This window comes from Cyanistes caeruleus, chromosome 4, assembly GCF_971803275.1.
Source record: "Cyanistes caeruleus chromosome 4, bCyaCae1.hap1.1, whole genome shotgun sequence".
Taxonomy (NCBI): domain Eukaryota; kingdom Metazoa; phylum Chordata; class Aves; order Passeriformes; family Paridae; genus Cyanistes; species Cyanistes caeruleus.
The window spans coordinates 47,773,777-47,785,781 of record NC_141704.1 but is presented as its reverse complement, the minus strand read 5'-3'; the positions used below and the strand labels follow the sequence as shown (position 1 = coordinate 47,785,781).

At 43.3% G+C, this 12,005-nt stretch overlaps 1 protein-coding gene across 3 annotated transcripts in view; it reads left to right on the top strand.

Moving 5' to 3' along the window:
• The first annotated feature begins 46 nt into the window (after positions 1-46).
• Positions 47-12,005, top strand: part of RAP1B (RAP1B, member of RAS oncogene family) — a 34,299-nt gene continuing 22,340 nt past the window's right edge. The window contains exons 1-3 of one of the 3 annotated variants that reach the window (XM_086884462.1): positions 2,595-4,073; positions 4,200-4,304; positions 4,923-5,018. The gene's annotated coding sequence lies outside the window, so the exon portion shown is untranslated. Of the gene's footprint in view, positions 207-2,594; positions 4,074-4,199; positions 4,305-4,922; positions 5,019-12,005 lie in introns of those variants that run through there. The other 2 variants (XM_086884461.1, XM_086884460.1) reach the window with 2 other exon arrangements.

Sequence of the window (12,005 nt, the reverse complement as noted above, 5' to 3'; positions counted from 1 at the left end):
GGTCAGCCCTCCCCGCGCCCGCCCCTCCCTCCGCCCCCGCCGCGCCAGAGCGAGGCTGGGCGTGCGGCGTCACGGCGACGGCCCCGAGCCGCGCCCCGGCACAGGCGGCGAGCGGAGCCGAGCGGAGCGCAGCGGGCGCGGCGCAGCGGGATCGGCCGGCGAGGCGGCGGCGGCGCGCGGTCGGCGGGGAGCGGAGGCGCTGTCCGGTGGGTAGTGGCGGGCAGCGCGGGCCGGGCCGCGCCGCGCCGCTGTGGCGGGGAGCGGCGCGGCGTCTCTGGTACAGGTGGCGAGGCGGGGCGGGGTGGGGTGGGGGCGGCGGCGGCGAGAGGGGGGTGGCGGCGGCCACGGCGGGGAGCGGCGCGCTCTGAGGGAAGGGGCACCAGCCTGGAACATGGCGGAAGTGGAACCGGGAGCCGCCGCCTCGTCCGGCCTCAGGCGTGGTGGGACCCCGAGGGGGTGGGGGGAGCGGGGCGCTGAGGGGCAGCCGTCGCGGCCAGGCCCAGGGCCCGGCCCTGCCGTTCGCCGCCGCCCCCCGCCCGGCGGTCCCCGGAGCAGAAGTTGGAGCGGAAGCGGAAAGTTGTAACCCCGCGGGTCGGGGCCGCGACGTGGGGCCCGGACGGCCGCGGGGAGGGGCGGGTGACGCCCGGGTCGGCCCCGCCGCGGGCGGGGAAGGGGACGGTGCCCGGCGGCCGCCGGCGTTGTCAGCGGGAAGTCCGAGCCGAGCCCCACCTAGTCCGGCCGCGGGAGAGAAGCCGCTCGCTCTTTCCGGCCGGTGCGTGGGGGCGAGGCGGGGGGGTCAGGCCGGGCGCGGCCGGCCGGGGCAGCCCGCCGGGGCTGTGCCTGGGCTGGCCACCGAGTGGGACAAGTAGACAGCGCGGTGGCCTGCGAGTTCCCTTCCTGCTTATCATAAAATGAAGAGGAAATGACAGGGATGTTCGCTTCGTCTAAACACCCCACCATCACCCGTGTCAAAGCAAATGGAAGAATTTGACAGACACTTCCTGCGCCAAACCCTTCTAATGAGCCTGATATCCTTCTACCCATCTGTGTGCGTTGGTGAAGAAGTGGTGGAAGGAAAACAAAGTTTTCAGAGAGGAGAATAAAACCAAATCTGACTGTTCTCGCATTGGGCTCTAGATTATAAAAGAACATGAGAAACCAAGGGTTTCTGCGAAAAAAGAATAGCATGCTTTTACTCCTGTTTCCATCTTGAAGGCATGGGTTATGCTGCTCAGGGTAAACGAAACAAAAAGAAAGGAAAGCCTTTCTCTATACTGCTTTGGGGTGCAATAGTGAGGTAGTACAGTTCCAAGAGAGAAGGTATGTCAGAGATGCCCAGCTTGAAAATCATACAGGTTGTGTATATGTTCTTGCATTTAGATACTTTGAGTAGTGTAATTGTAATTTTCCACATATAACAGCCACATCTTACCCCAGGATGAGATGTGTAGACAGTGTATGACAAAGACTTCAGTACTCTTTCACAGTGAAGTATATGTTGAAATTACTGTTATAAGAAAAGGAGACAAGAAACACTCTTTCTTTCATTGAATTATAATTAAAAGGCAATGAAGAAATCACATTGCTTTTAAGAATACCCATTAAAAAACAAGTGTATTTTTCTTTGGAAAGAGTCTCTTATCTCTGCGAAAACTTTGAACATTGTTTAAGTTGTTGCCTTTTGTATGTCATGCCTCTATATTAAAATCACAACTTTTGGGAGGGAAAAAACCCGACCAAACTTGGTAGAGTTGAGCATTTTCATTTTTATTATTCATTGCATCTTGTTTTACTCTTGCTCAAAATCTGTCATGTAGACTTCATTCTAGATAAAAATGAACTAAGTGAATAGTAGGGGATACTTGTGCTATTCACATTAAAGGCTTTGCAAAAGTAAAGTTTAGCTAATTAGATATGATGTTTTATTCCTTTGGTACCTGTGTGTTTTCAGGGATGTTTTCTTGTAGTGATATGAGCTACTTCAGGTTTAACTTAGAGCTGTAGTGTAAAACTGTATTATTATCTGTGCCCAAGTAACTGAGTTTGGAATTACACTATGGAATATAAGTGCCATGTATCTTTTTTGCAGCGAAGATGATCATACTTGGAGCACCTGTCTGCCTGGGGGTGAAATAATCTGCAAAACAGAGTTGAAAGACCTAAAAAAAAAAAGTAAAACCAGAACTTTTATATGGGGGTGGGGGGTGGGGAAAGATAGTTTTTTTACTGTCTGTACCTGTGTTTCTATTACTATATATGCACACCACATAAGTTTTCTGAGTGAAATTAAAATTGTGCTATTTTGTTCCAAAGCTCTCCTGTAGGACAGTTCATCAAAAATAAATCTGAAGTGAGCCATGACAGTTCTTTTTCTGCTGTGCCAGTTTTTGCAGAGTAAAACTGACTGTCTTTTTAATTGAGAGCCTTTCTGGAGCAGAGGCAAACAGATGGGAATCTAGGTGAGGGCCTACAAAAGGAGAAAGAAATTGCTTCTATGGCTGAGGAAGGAAGTGTGCTGAAGGCTACACTGTAGCTTGTGATCTCACAGTTAGTAAATGTGACAAGGAACTAAAATAAACAGTTGTCCACCTATCATCTGGGATGTGGGAAGTGCAAGAGTCACAGAAGTACTTGAGTACTTGATGGTTACTGCTACTGTGCCAATCCTGTCATCCACAGAGCTCTGCTGGCTGCTCAGGGTTAGGTACAGAGAGGTGCTCTTGAGGATAAGAATATCTTACCGATAAAAACAGGCACTCTTGTCCTTGCATGTATGCTGAGAGGGTAGGCGGCTCCTTCGTGAATTGGCCTTTCTAAGTAATGCTTAGATGGCTTTCAGATACCTAGCTGACGTTTGAGAGTGTTTGTCAGGGTAGCCTCAAGTTGTGAGTTTTAATCAAAATTGCTCTTAGTAAAACAGATCACTCAGCATAAGCTGTGTGACAGAAGTCTGTGTTTAGCTTGTGGTTGTGAATGCTGCCACTGCTTTACCTCCAAACAAATCCAAAAGCAGACCGAAATGCACTGTGTGGTGTCAGTGTGCTGAATCCCTGCTGAGTTGGGGCAGGCTTCTGCTGTGTTCTGTTGCATCTAGGTCAGGTAGAGGGATATTTTAGACAGCCTCCTTGTTCAGAGAGATGAAAGGAGCATCTACAGTAACTACACATTCATATTTCAAGGCAAACTTTGTTTTCCTGCTCAGATGTGGTTAAGATGGTCTATTCTTCTTGCATAAACAAGGAGAAAAAAAGAAGTGTTTTTGTACTTGGATGCCATTAATAGACCTGTTTTCAAGTCGACTGAGTTTTCAAAATTGTTTAACAGTTGAGTGTAGCAGATGTTTAGTACCTTAGAGCATCTAAATGCATAGCTTTTTCCTTAAGGCTCATCCATGAGGCAACTGGGTGAGACAGGCATAGTAGAAGTAATGTTTTGAAGTTATGGCAGTTTACTTGTAGTAGGCAAATGCTGTTTGGAGAAAGTCAAAGACCTTGTCTGCTGGTACAGACTTTCTTCATGAAGCAGTTGAGGTTACCTTCAAAAGCAGCAGTAGGTTATGGCTTGAAACTCTCATCTGTCAAGCTTTGGAATGTGTAAAGCAACACTGGACAACTAAAAGTGAAAAAGCTTTTTATTTTTATGTGTGCCTGCTCATGTATGCTGTTGTGAGCTTCTAACATAGTGCATGTTGCTCTCTTCTAGCAGCAAGGAAGAGGGAGGAAGGCTGTAAACACCAGGCTGGAAATCTGCCTATTAGGCAACTTTTGAAACATAAAATTATTTGGGGGCCCTCTAGTTATTCAGAATGCTTCTTTTTCAAGAACAGTGTTTTAATAGTGATTTCTACTACTGAAGCAGTAGAGGGAAAGTCACTATAAGACCCTAGAGGAATATAAGTTATAGAACTACAGGAACTTTTTAGAGGTGAACCAGGAAGAAAAGGACACATTTGACAATATCTTGTACACTGTCCCAGTCAGCACTCTATAGTTATTAATCTAAGGACCTGATGTTATTTGAAGTAAATCCCTGCTATGCAACTATGAAAAGAGACTGCCAAGTACGTCCACATGGTTAGTTCATTCCTGACCAAAGGAGGAAGGTTAGACCATGGTGCAGGAGTAGGACAGCCTAGCCCTTCAAATGGATTGGTGTTTGCATCCTGTGGCAGACAAGCAACATCTCATGTTTCTCCGCAGCTTGAAATTCTCTTCAGGAAATCTGTGCTTTCTTAGATCACTGGGTATCATTCCTGCAGCTGTTGCAACACAGGAAGCTGGCCTAAATCTGAACGACTTGACCAGGTCTGCTGCAAAAAGGATATTGTGTGCCCCTGTTACTCATTCATGAAATAATTTTCAATGTAACCCTAATTGTAGAGCTGTGAGAAACCTTACATCATTAAATTTTTGTATTGAAGTAGTATTGAGAACCTGGAAGAGGAGAACAGTTTATTTTCATAACTGAAGACAAAGCAAGGCTCTGCAGTTCATTTTTTTTTCATAGAAACTCAGGAGAAGGTGTTCTTTGCATCAAGATTTGTTGACACTGAAGTGACTCTTACTTGCTTTAATTATAGTGGTTATTTCACCTAGTTTTAGGAGGTAATCTGGATTAAAAGAAAATATGTACTTCAGCATTTCTATTAGTATGGCTTACTCTATAACTTTTTATGACATTAGATGGCAAAAGTTTTTTCTTAAATTAACTTCTTAACTATTGCCCAGATAACGTATGTTATCTAACCTCGTCTTCAGTTAATCTGAAATAATTTGTGAACACAGGCAGTCCCTGCAACTGTTTCTTTTTGTTTCTCTGCATTAGTTGTCTTAGCTTTTGAAGTCATGTCCTATTTTTCCCACTTACAGTCTCTGTTTCTGAAACCTAACCAATTGTGCCTTCACTTTTTTTTATATCTGCAGTGAAGAAAAGTTTCTTAAAAGCATGCTTCGTATATCAGGAGGAAGCAAAAAAAACAGTACCACCACGTCTCTGTCAAGGATGAGCTGCAGACACTTGTGAGTTATCTATGTGGAGTTTCAGAGGGGAGGTACAGGAGATAGGAGGACCTGTAACTAGGAGTGGCACTTCAGCACTACAGAAGTGAAAGTGGTTTTGGTAATTGCAGAGTCAGACCAGCTACTTTGATTTTTTTTTTTCTGAGGTTTCATGTCTGGCCAGTATTTTTTATTTGAGATGAAGCTAGCATGCTGAACAGTAGTTGTACTGCATCAGAACCCATATAACCAGTGATAGTTAAGTTGTGAAACTGTACAATCCTTGTTTGCAGTTAATCAGACTTCTATAACATCTGGTCTAATACCTTTCCTAGAAGTGATTTGTTACAAGACTAGTGGAAAGTAGCAAACTGTTTCAGAAGGGTAACTGGAATGTGGAGTCAAAGTAATCTCCATTGAAGTGGAAGTTACCTAAAAATCTTACTCTATACAATACAGTGTTTAGGACTAGATTGATTTATTTATCAGGTGGCATTTACTGTTGATACTGAGTTATGGATGCCTCATTGCTGGAAATGTTCAAAGCCAGGCTGAATGGGGCCCTGAGCGACCTGATCTAGGGGGTGGGATCCCTGTCTGTGGCTGGTGGAATTACATCATCTTTTAGGTGCCTTTCTACTCAAGCCATTCTTTGTATGTGGCTGTGTCCAGGTGTGTGTGGGGGCAGCCCAACAGCATACAGAAACCTCTTTTATTTATCTTGTAAACGTGAAGCAGTTATAGGGGATTGTTAGAGTTTGTAAGATGCGGTCAGTAACCCTCCTGTGATCTTTCACTGTGAAGTTATCTACAAGGTAACATTCTGAAAGCTTGATGTACAAGTTGACCCATAAACATAGCCTACTTGGCTTCATATGGTTGCTTTTTGCATAAAATATAGCTGAAGGATTTTCTTTTGTTTAAGAGAGTTTATAAATTAATACAGCTTGCAAAATCTTGACTCTTGCACTTCTGGAGTTAGATAGTATGAATAAGGATATATCATACAGTCTTTTTGTGACCCTTCTGACTTGTTTAAAATGGAGATTTGATGGGCAATAGGCATTCTTTGAGTGTGGTGACTTTATTCCCGTTCAGGGAATGGTCCTTTTGTTATTTACTGTAATTTATCTTGGTGGAAGCATACAGAAAATGCAATGTGCTTTCATGGCTTTTATGATGCGGAACATCAAAAATAAGTTTGTGGCGAGTGTGAACTCGCTTTCAGAATTCTTACTAATGTAATACCAATCCATAGAATTATTTCCAAGGTAGATTTATATCAACAACTATGCAGTTCAAGATGCCATGGATTTGTGTTCTTTGTGAGCTGTGAAATTTTACGTTCAAAAATCCAACCTCTACCAAGAGAAGTTATTTCAGAATGTGTTGTTCTTCTAGAAACTGATGCCAAATTGTCATCAAATTGTCACTTGGTGGAATCAAAGAGACTGTAGTAGTCCCATGGCATCGAGGAGCACTGAAGAGGCAAGAATAGCTAACTGTCATGCTGGAGAATATTACTCTTCCATTTTTCTGATATATCTTTTTTGACTTAGTAGCAGATTAGATAGAATTTCACCAAATAAGAGACACCCTGGCACTTTATCTCTGTGGGCTTTGAGTAAGTTTGGAGATGAATAGAGAGGAACTGTAATACTATAATAAGCAAGCATTCATAACTAGTTTTCTGTCTGGATGCTTGTTCTTCAAATATTCTTACTTTTGGTGTACAGTTTTTTACTTGCTTTTAAATCTGAATACTAGAGAGGGAAGCACACATTTCTGAATTATAGCTGTGTATACCTGTGCTTATTGTTGTCTTTATTTTATTGCTACATTTTCACCATTCTTCTTATTTGAGCTTAAATTTTTATATTTGCTTATATTTTTAATGATCCTCTGGTTTTTGTCCTGATATCCCTAAACCTTTTGTTTCAGGAATTGTTCAAAGCTAAATTGAGGTTCAGCCAGAGATCTTGCTTAGAAAACTGAAGTGTGGTAGCTGAAATTCTGCAAAGACTGAGGTGTTGAAAATGAGGTTTTACAATTAAGTGCTTTAGGCCACTGTGTGTGCTTGTGTTTGGCATCCTTTTGATCTGTATGTTGCTTTTCATCAAACTTGTAAGAGTAATCTCAGAAGAAGAGTGCTGTATCAATGTAAGTACAAATTAAAATGAGAAAATAAGAATATTTCATGTGGAGCCTGGAACAGAAAGATCTAGTAGGTTGTCTGGTTTTATGCTTGAAGAACAAAAAAGTTCCTGAAGTCCTCCTTTTCTGCTAGAAATCTGGGTCCTGTTTAGCCAGAAAACTAGTGAAGAAGCAACATTAAGTGCACTTTAGTTTGAACATAATTAAACTGCAGTAACCAATATTTTGAACAATGTACAATTTTGCTAACTAGTTCTGCTTCTAGCCAGAGGCAAGATCTTAAGATGCAGTTCGCAAAAACATTTTTCAAAGACAAATATGTGAATTTGAAAATATTTGCATTTATAGGTAATGCAATTCTTTCATTACTTGATCTTATTGTGAGACTACTCTTTAAACTTGGTGCTATAAGTTTCATAGAGGAAAGCTGAAGCCTGTTTTCTGACCTGAGTGCTGAATCTGCCGTGGTAGAAGTGAAAATAAGGAGCTGTTCACAGACGTGCTGCAGAAGGTTGAAGTCAGATAACAAAAACCTAGACAGAGTTGATAAACTGCAGGCACCTTAAGCAATGTGGGAATGAAAGACTGGTTTCCTGAAAGAAAAACTTGCTTCACTGGGACATCAGGGTGGACTGAAAAGTCATTCTTCTGCTTGGGCTTTGGCCAAAATACAGATTGTTTTGAGATGCTTGTATTTAATTTGCTGAAAGTAAAACTCGTCAGTGAAAGATTAAGGATGCAGTGGTGATGCTCACTCAAATGCTGTGGTGACTGTGATTGATGTAGCCTAAATAATAGATAACTCTTGGAAGACAGACATATGTGGATATTTTTTTAGAAAGGCCTGCCCATCGAAAACCCTAGAGTCAATTATACATTTCAGTAACCTTTGGATATCTTCTGTTACATTATCAATGTGTTTGATTTGTTGTGGGTTGACCGTGGTGGACATCAGGTGCCCACCAAAGCTGCTCTATCACACCCCCCTCCTCAACTGTATGGAATAGTGTATTGGGTTTGCATGGCCAAGGTTTGGTAGCATGTTGGCTATATGGTTCCTTCTGTGAGAAGCTGCTAGACTCTTCTTCCATGTCTGGCAGAGCCAGTCCCTGGTTGCTCCAAAGATGAGTGTGCCACTAGTCAAAGCTTGGCCAACTAGAAATGGTGGCAGTGCTTCTGTGACAACAGATTTAGGAAGGAGAAGGAAAAAAGAAGTTACTTCACAGTCATAATTGCAGCCAGAGAAGAGCAGGGTGGGAACATGTAAGAGGAATAACTCTGCAAACACCAAGGTCGGTAAAGAAGAAGTGGCAGGAGGTGCTTCAGGTACCAAAGCTGGGATTCCTTTGCAGCCTGTGGCCCTGCAGCCCATGGAGGACCATGAGATTACCAAGATCCATCTGCAGCCCATGGAGGAGACCTATCCCAGAGCAGGTAGATTCCTGAGAGGAGACTGTGAACCTGAGGGAGGCCTGTGCTCAAGCAGGCTCCTGGCAGGGTCTTAAAGACTGGTGGAGAAAGGAGCCCACACTAGAAAAGTGTCCTGGTAAGACTTGTGATCCTCTGGGGGGCCAATGCTGGAGCAGCCTGTCTTTGAAGGGCTACACCTTATGGAAGAGAGATACTGCTGCAGCAGTGTGAGGGGTTCTGTTGTCGGTGGGATGAACTCATATTGCAGCCATTCATGGAGAACTGTTGTTTGTGAGATGGACTCACATCAGAGAAATTCATGGTAACCTGTCTCCCTGGGGAAGGACTCCTCTCCCTGAGCAATGGGAGAAACAACCTGTGATGAACTGACTATAACCCACATTCCTTTCTTCCTGTGCTGCTGGGGAAGGAGGTAGAGCTTAGTAAGGAGGGAGGGGTGGGGGGAAGGTGTTTTAAGGTCTTACCTTGTCTCATTATCCTGCTCTGATTTTGTTAATTATAAATTCAGTTAATAACTCTAATTCCAGCCTGTTTTGCCTCTGATTTGGTTTGGTGAATGATCTCTTTTGGTCCTTACCTCAATTCATGAATCTTTCATTGTATTTTCTCTCCCTTGTCCAGGGTGGAGGGTAGCAATAAAGACTCTTTTGGTGGGTGCCTGGCAATTCTGCCAGGATCAACTCTCTACAGATAGAAAAAATACAGCACAAGCCTTGTGGGTCAAGGTAAAGATAGGGAAGACCACTTGCCAGTTGTTGTCATGGGGATAAAATAGACTCTGCTTGGGGAAATCAGTTTAATTTATTGCAAATCATGTCAGAGTAGGATAATGAGAAATAAACCCAAATCTTAGCAACACCTGCTTCCCAGGCATAACTTTGCTCCTACATTTTCTACCACCTCTCCATTAGAGGCACGGTGGGGTAGGGGATGGGGGCTACGGTCAGTGGCATGTACATGTTGTCTCAGCTGCTCCTTCTTCCTCAGTAGGAGCAATCCAGACACTCTTGCTCTGCTTCAGTGTGGGATCTCTCCCATGGGAGGTAGTCCTTCAAAATCTCTCCAGTGGCAGTCCCTTCTGGGGTACAATCCTTCAGGAACATACTTCTCCAGCATGTCATTCCCATGGTGTTGCAGCCTCCTTCAGGCATTTTTCTGCTCTGGTCTGGGGTCCTTCATGGGCTGTCAATGGATTTCTGCTCCACTGTGTACTTCCATGGGGTGCAGTGGGACAGTGCAGCCTGTCTTGCCAGGGGCTGCAGGGGAATCTCTGCACTGGCACCTGCAGCACCTCCTCCCCTTCCTTCTTCACTTCACTTTAGTGTCTGCAGAGCTGTTGGTCTTGCATATTCTCACTCTTTGCTGCTGCTGTTCTCCCAGCAGTTGACCCCTCCAACCCCCTTCTTAAATATGCCCACTTGGCACTGGACATGGTGGAAGCTTCTGGCAGCTTCTCACAGAATCCACCTAGCTAACAAAACATTGCTATGCAAACCAAATAAAATTTGACTTCTGGCAAAGTGAGTCTTGAGGTATGACAGGTTTCTCCAGAAAATGGCAAGCTTTGAAGATACAGAAGAACCAAGAATTATGATCTAAACATGAACTAGAGTGATCTTAAGATTCAAATAGAATCTTGTGGAGACATGATTAAACAAGATTAACCCTCATTAATTTGGTAACTCTGTGCTAAAGATCTAGTCCATGTGGTATGAAAGTGGTATGGGGATGAGTGTGATTCAAATTCATTTGTTTAAAATTATTCAGCTTTTTGTGTAGGTGTCCTCTTGGGAGAGGACATGAGCTCAGGCTTGCAAGTGTGAATTGCTTTCCTTTGGGGTTATGCTCCTAACTCACAGATCTTTTTACCTCTTGAAAATTTGTGACCCATTAAATGAGATGAGCCTGAGGGGGGGCTAAGGTGCATCACAGACAGGGCAGATGCAGAGCTATAGCAGTTCACAGCTTTGCATGCAAATATTAGCTAGAATTTGTTTTTCATGGGAGCTGTTGTTTTGTTTTTTGGGTTGGGTTTTTTTTGTTGGTTGATTTTTTTGGGGGTGGGGGACATGGAGAATCATTTTAGTGGGTGGGATTTTTTCTGTAGGGTTTAGTCTTAATTGGTTGAGCGTTTTTTGTGTTTGGGGTTTTTCTTAAATGCCCTCTTCTGAGGCTTGTGGCAACTTAACAATTGCCTAAGGAACAACCAAGTTGTCTGTGTATCTCCAAATGGGCAGAGATTTAAAGGTCAACATCTGCAGTTGTCATCTTCGAGTGAAGGTTTGCTTATGGGTTGTACATTGTCTGTGGAGCAACCATCCCTAGGTTCAAAGTTCTACTGCCTTGCTGGCAGAAACAGAACAGGATGTTTTGCCCAAGTCTCACCCTCTTCAGTTTAGCATGTCAAACCCTTTAGAAATTCATGTTCATCAGTGGATTCAGCTAATGAAATTAGTTGTGAAAAGAAGCAATTAAAGTTGCACCTCCATCATTGCACAAGTAGCAAAACCATGTGGCAGAAAATAGTGGTTGTTGCTGGGTATCAGTGTATGCCTTTTTCAGGTTACCCTCAGGACAGATGTCTGAAGCTGTAACAAAAGAACTGTTGGTGAAATTTAGTTTAATTTGGGTGACTTTGAATCAGGTTTGTTGCTTGTGTTCAAATACCACGTTTCTGTTAGGGAAGTATCAATTGAGAGTCAAAACAGACATGAGTTACATTTACTTGGGACTATGCTGGTGTGGTTCAGTTATCACGAAAGAAGTGATTTTATTCTTGTTAATGAATGCTAGTAGGGAGTAGTCTCAATTTGCATAGAATCAGTGTCTTTCTTTTCAACAGATAAAACTTCTAATCTTAATTAAAATGACGTATGGGAATTTGTAAGACCTCTCTGGCTACCAACCTGATTTGTAATAGAATTACGGTAAGTTGTACTGGAAGGCTAGCTGGGTTTAAATGGCCAATAAGAAAACATGTTATGATGAAGGAAACCTTTATATCCGTGCCTTGATGATGTGTTAGTAATCTAAACAAACCTGACTAAAACCCAAACTTCTTATAATGAAGACAGTGCACGTAATGATAAATTGGCATGCAAGCTCTGCCATTGCCAGGGGTGTGTATGATGTGTAGGCTATGGAGAAAAATAAACAGGAGAGACAAAAAGTGATCCTGGAATTGCAGTTGAATGCAGCACTGGCTTACGTCTGTAGAAGGAAACCCGATACAAGGCTTTACTAGTTCGGCAGCCAGTGTCACAATCAAAGTAGAGCTAGGATTGCCAGATATTAAGCAGATAGCAGAAGGAATTTGAGACTAGGTCTTGCTTCTGAAAGAGAAATTAAGATGCCGTTTTCTAAAGAGTATCTTAAGCCAGCTGGCAAGCTTAAAGTAACTTTCAAACCGCACTTACAAAAGAA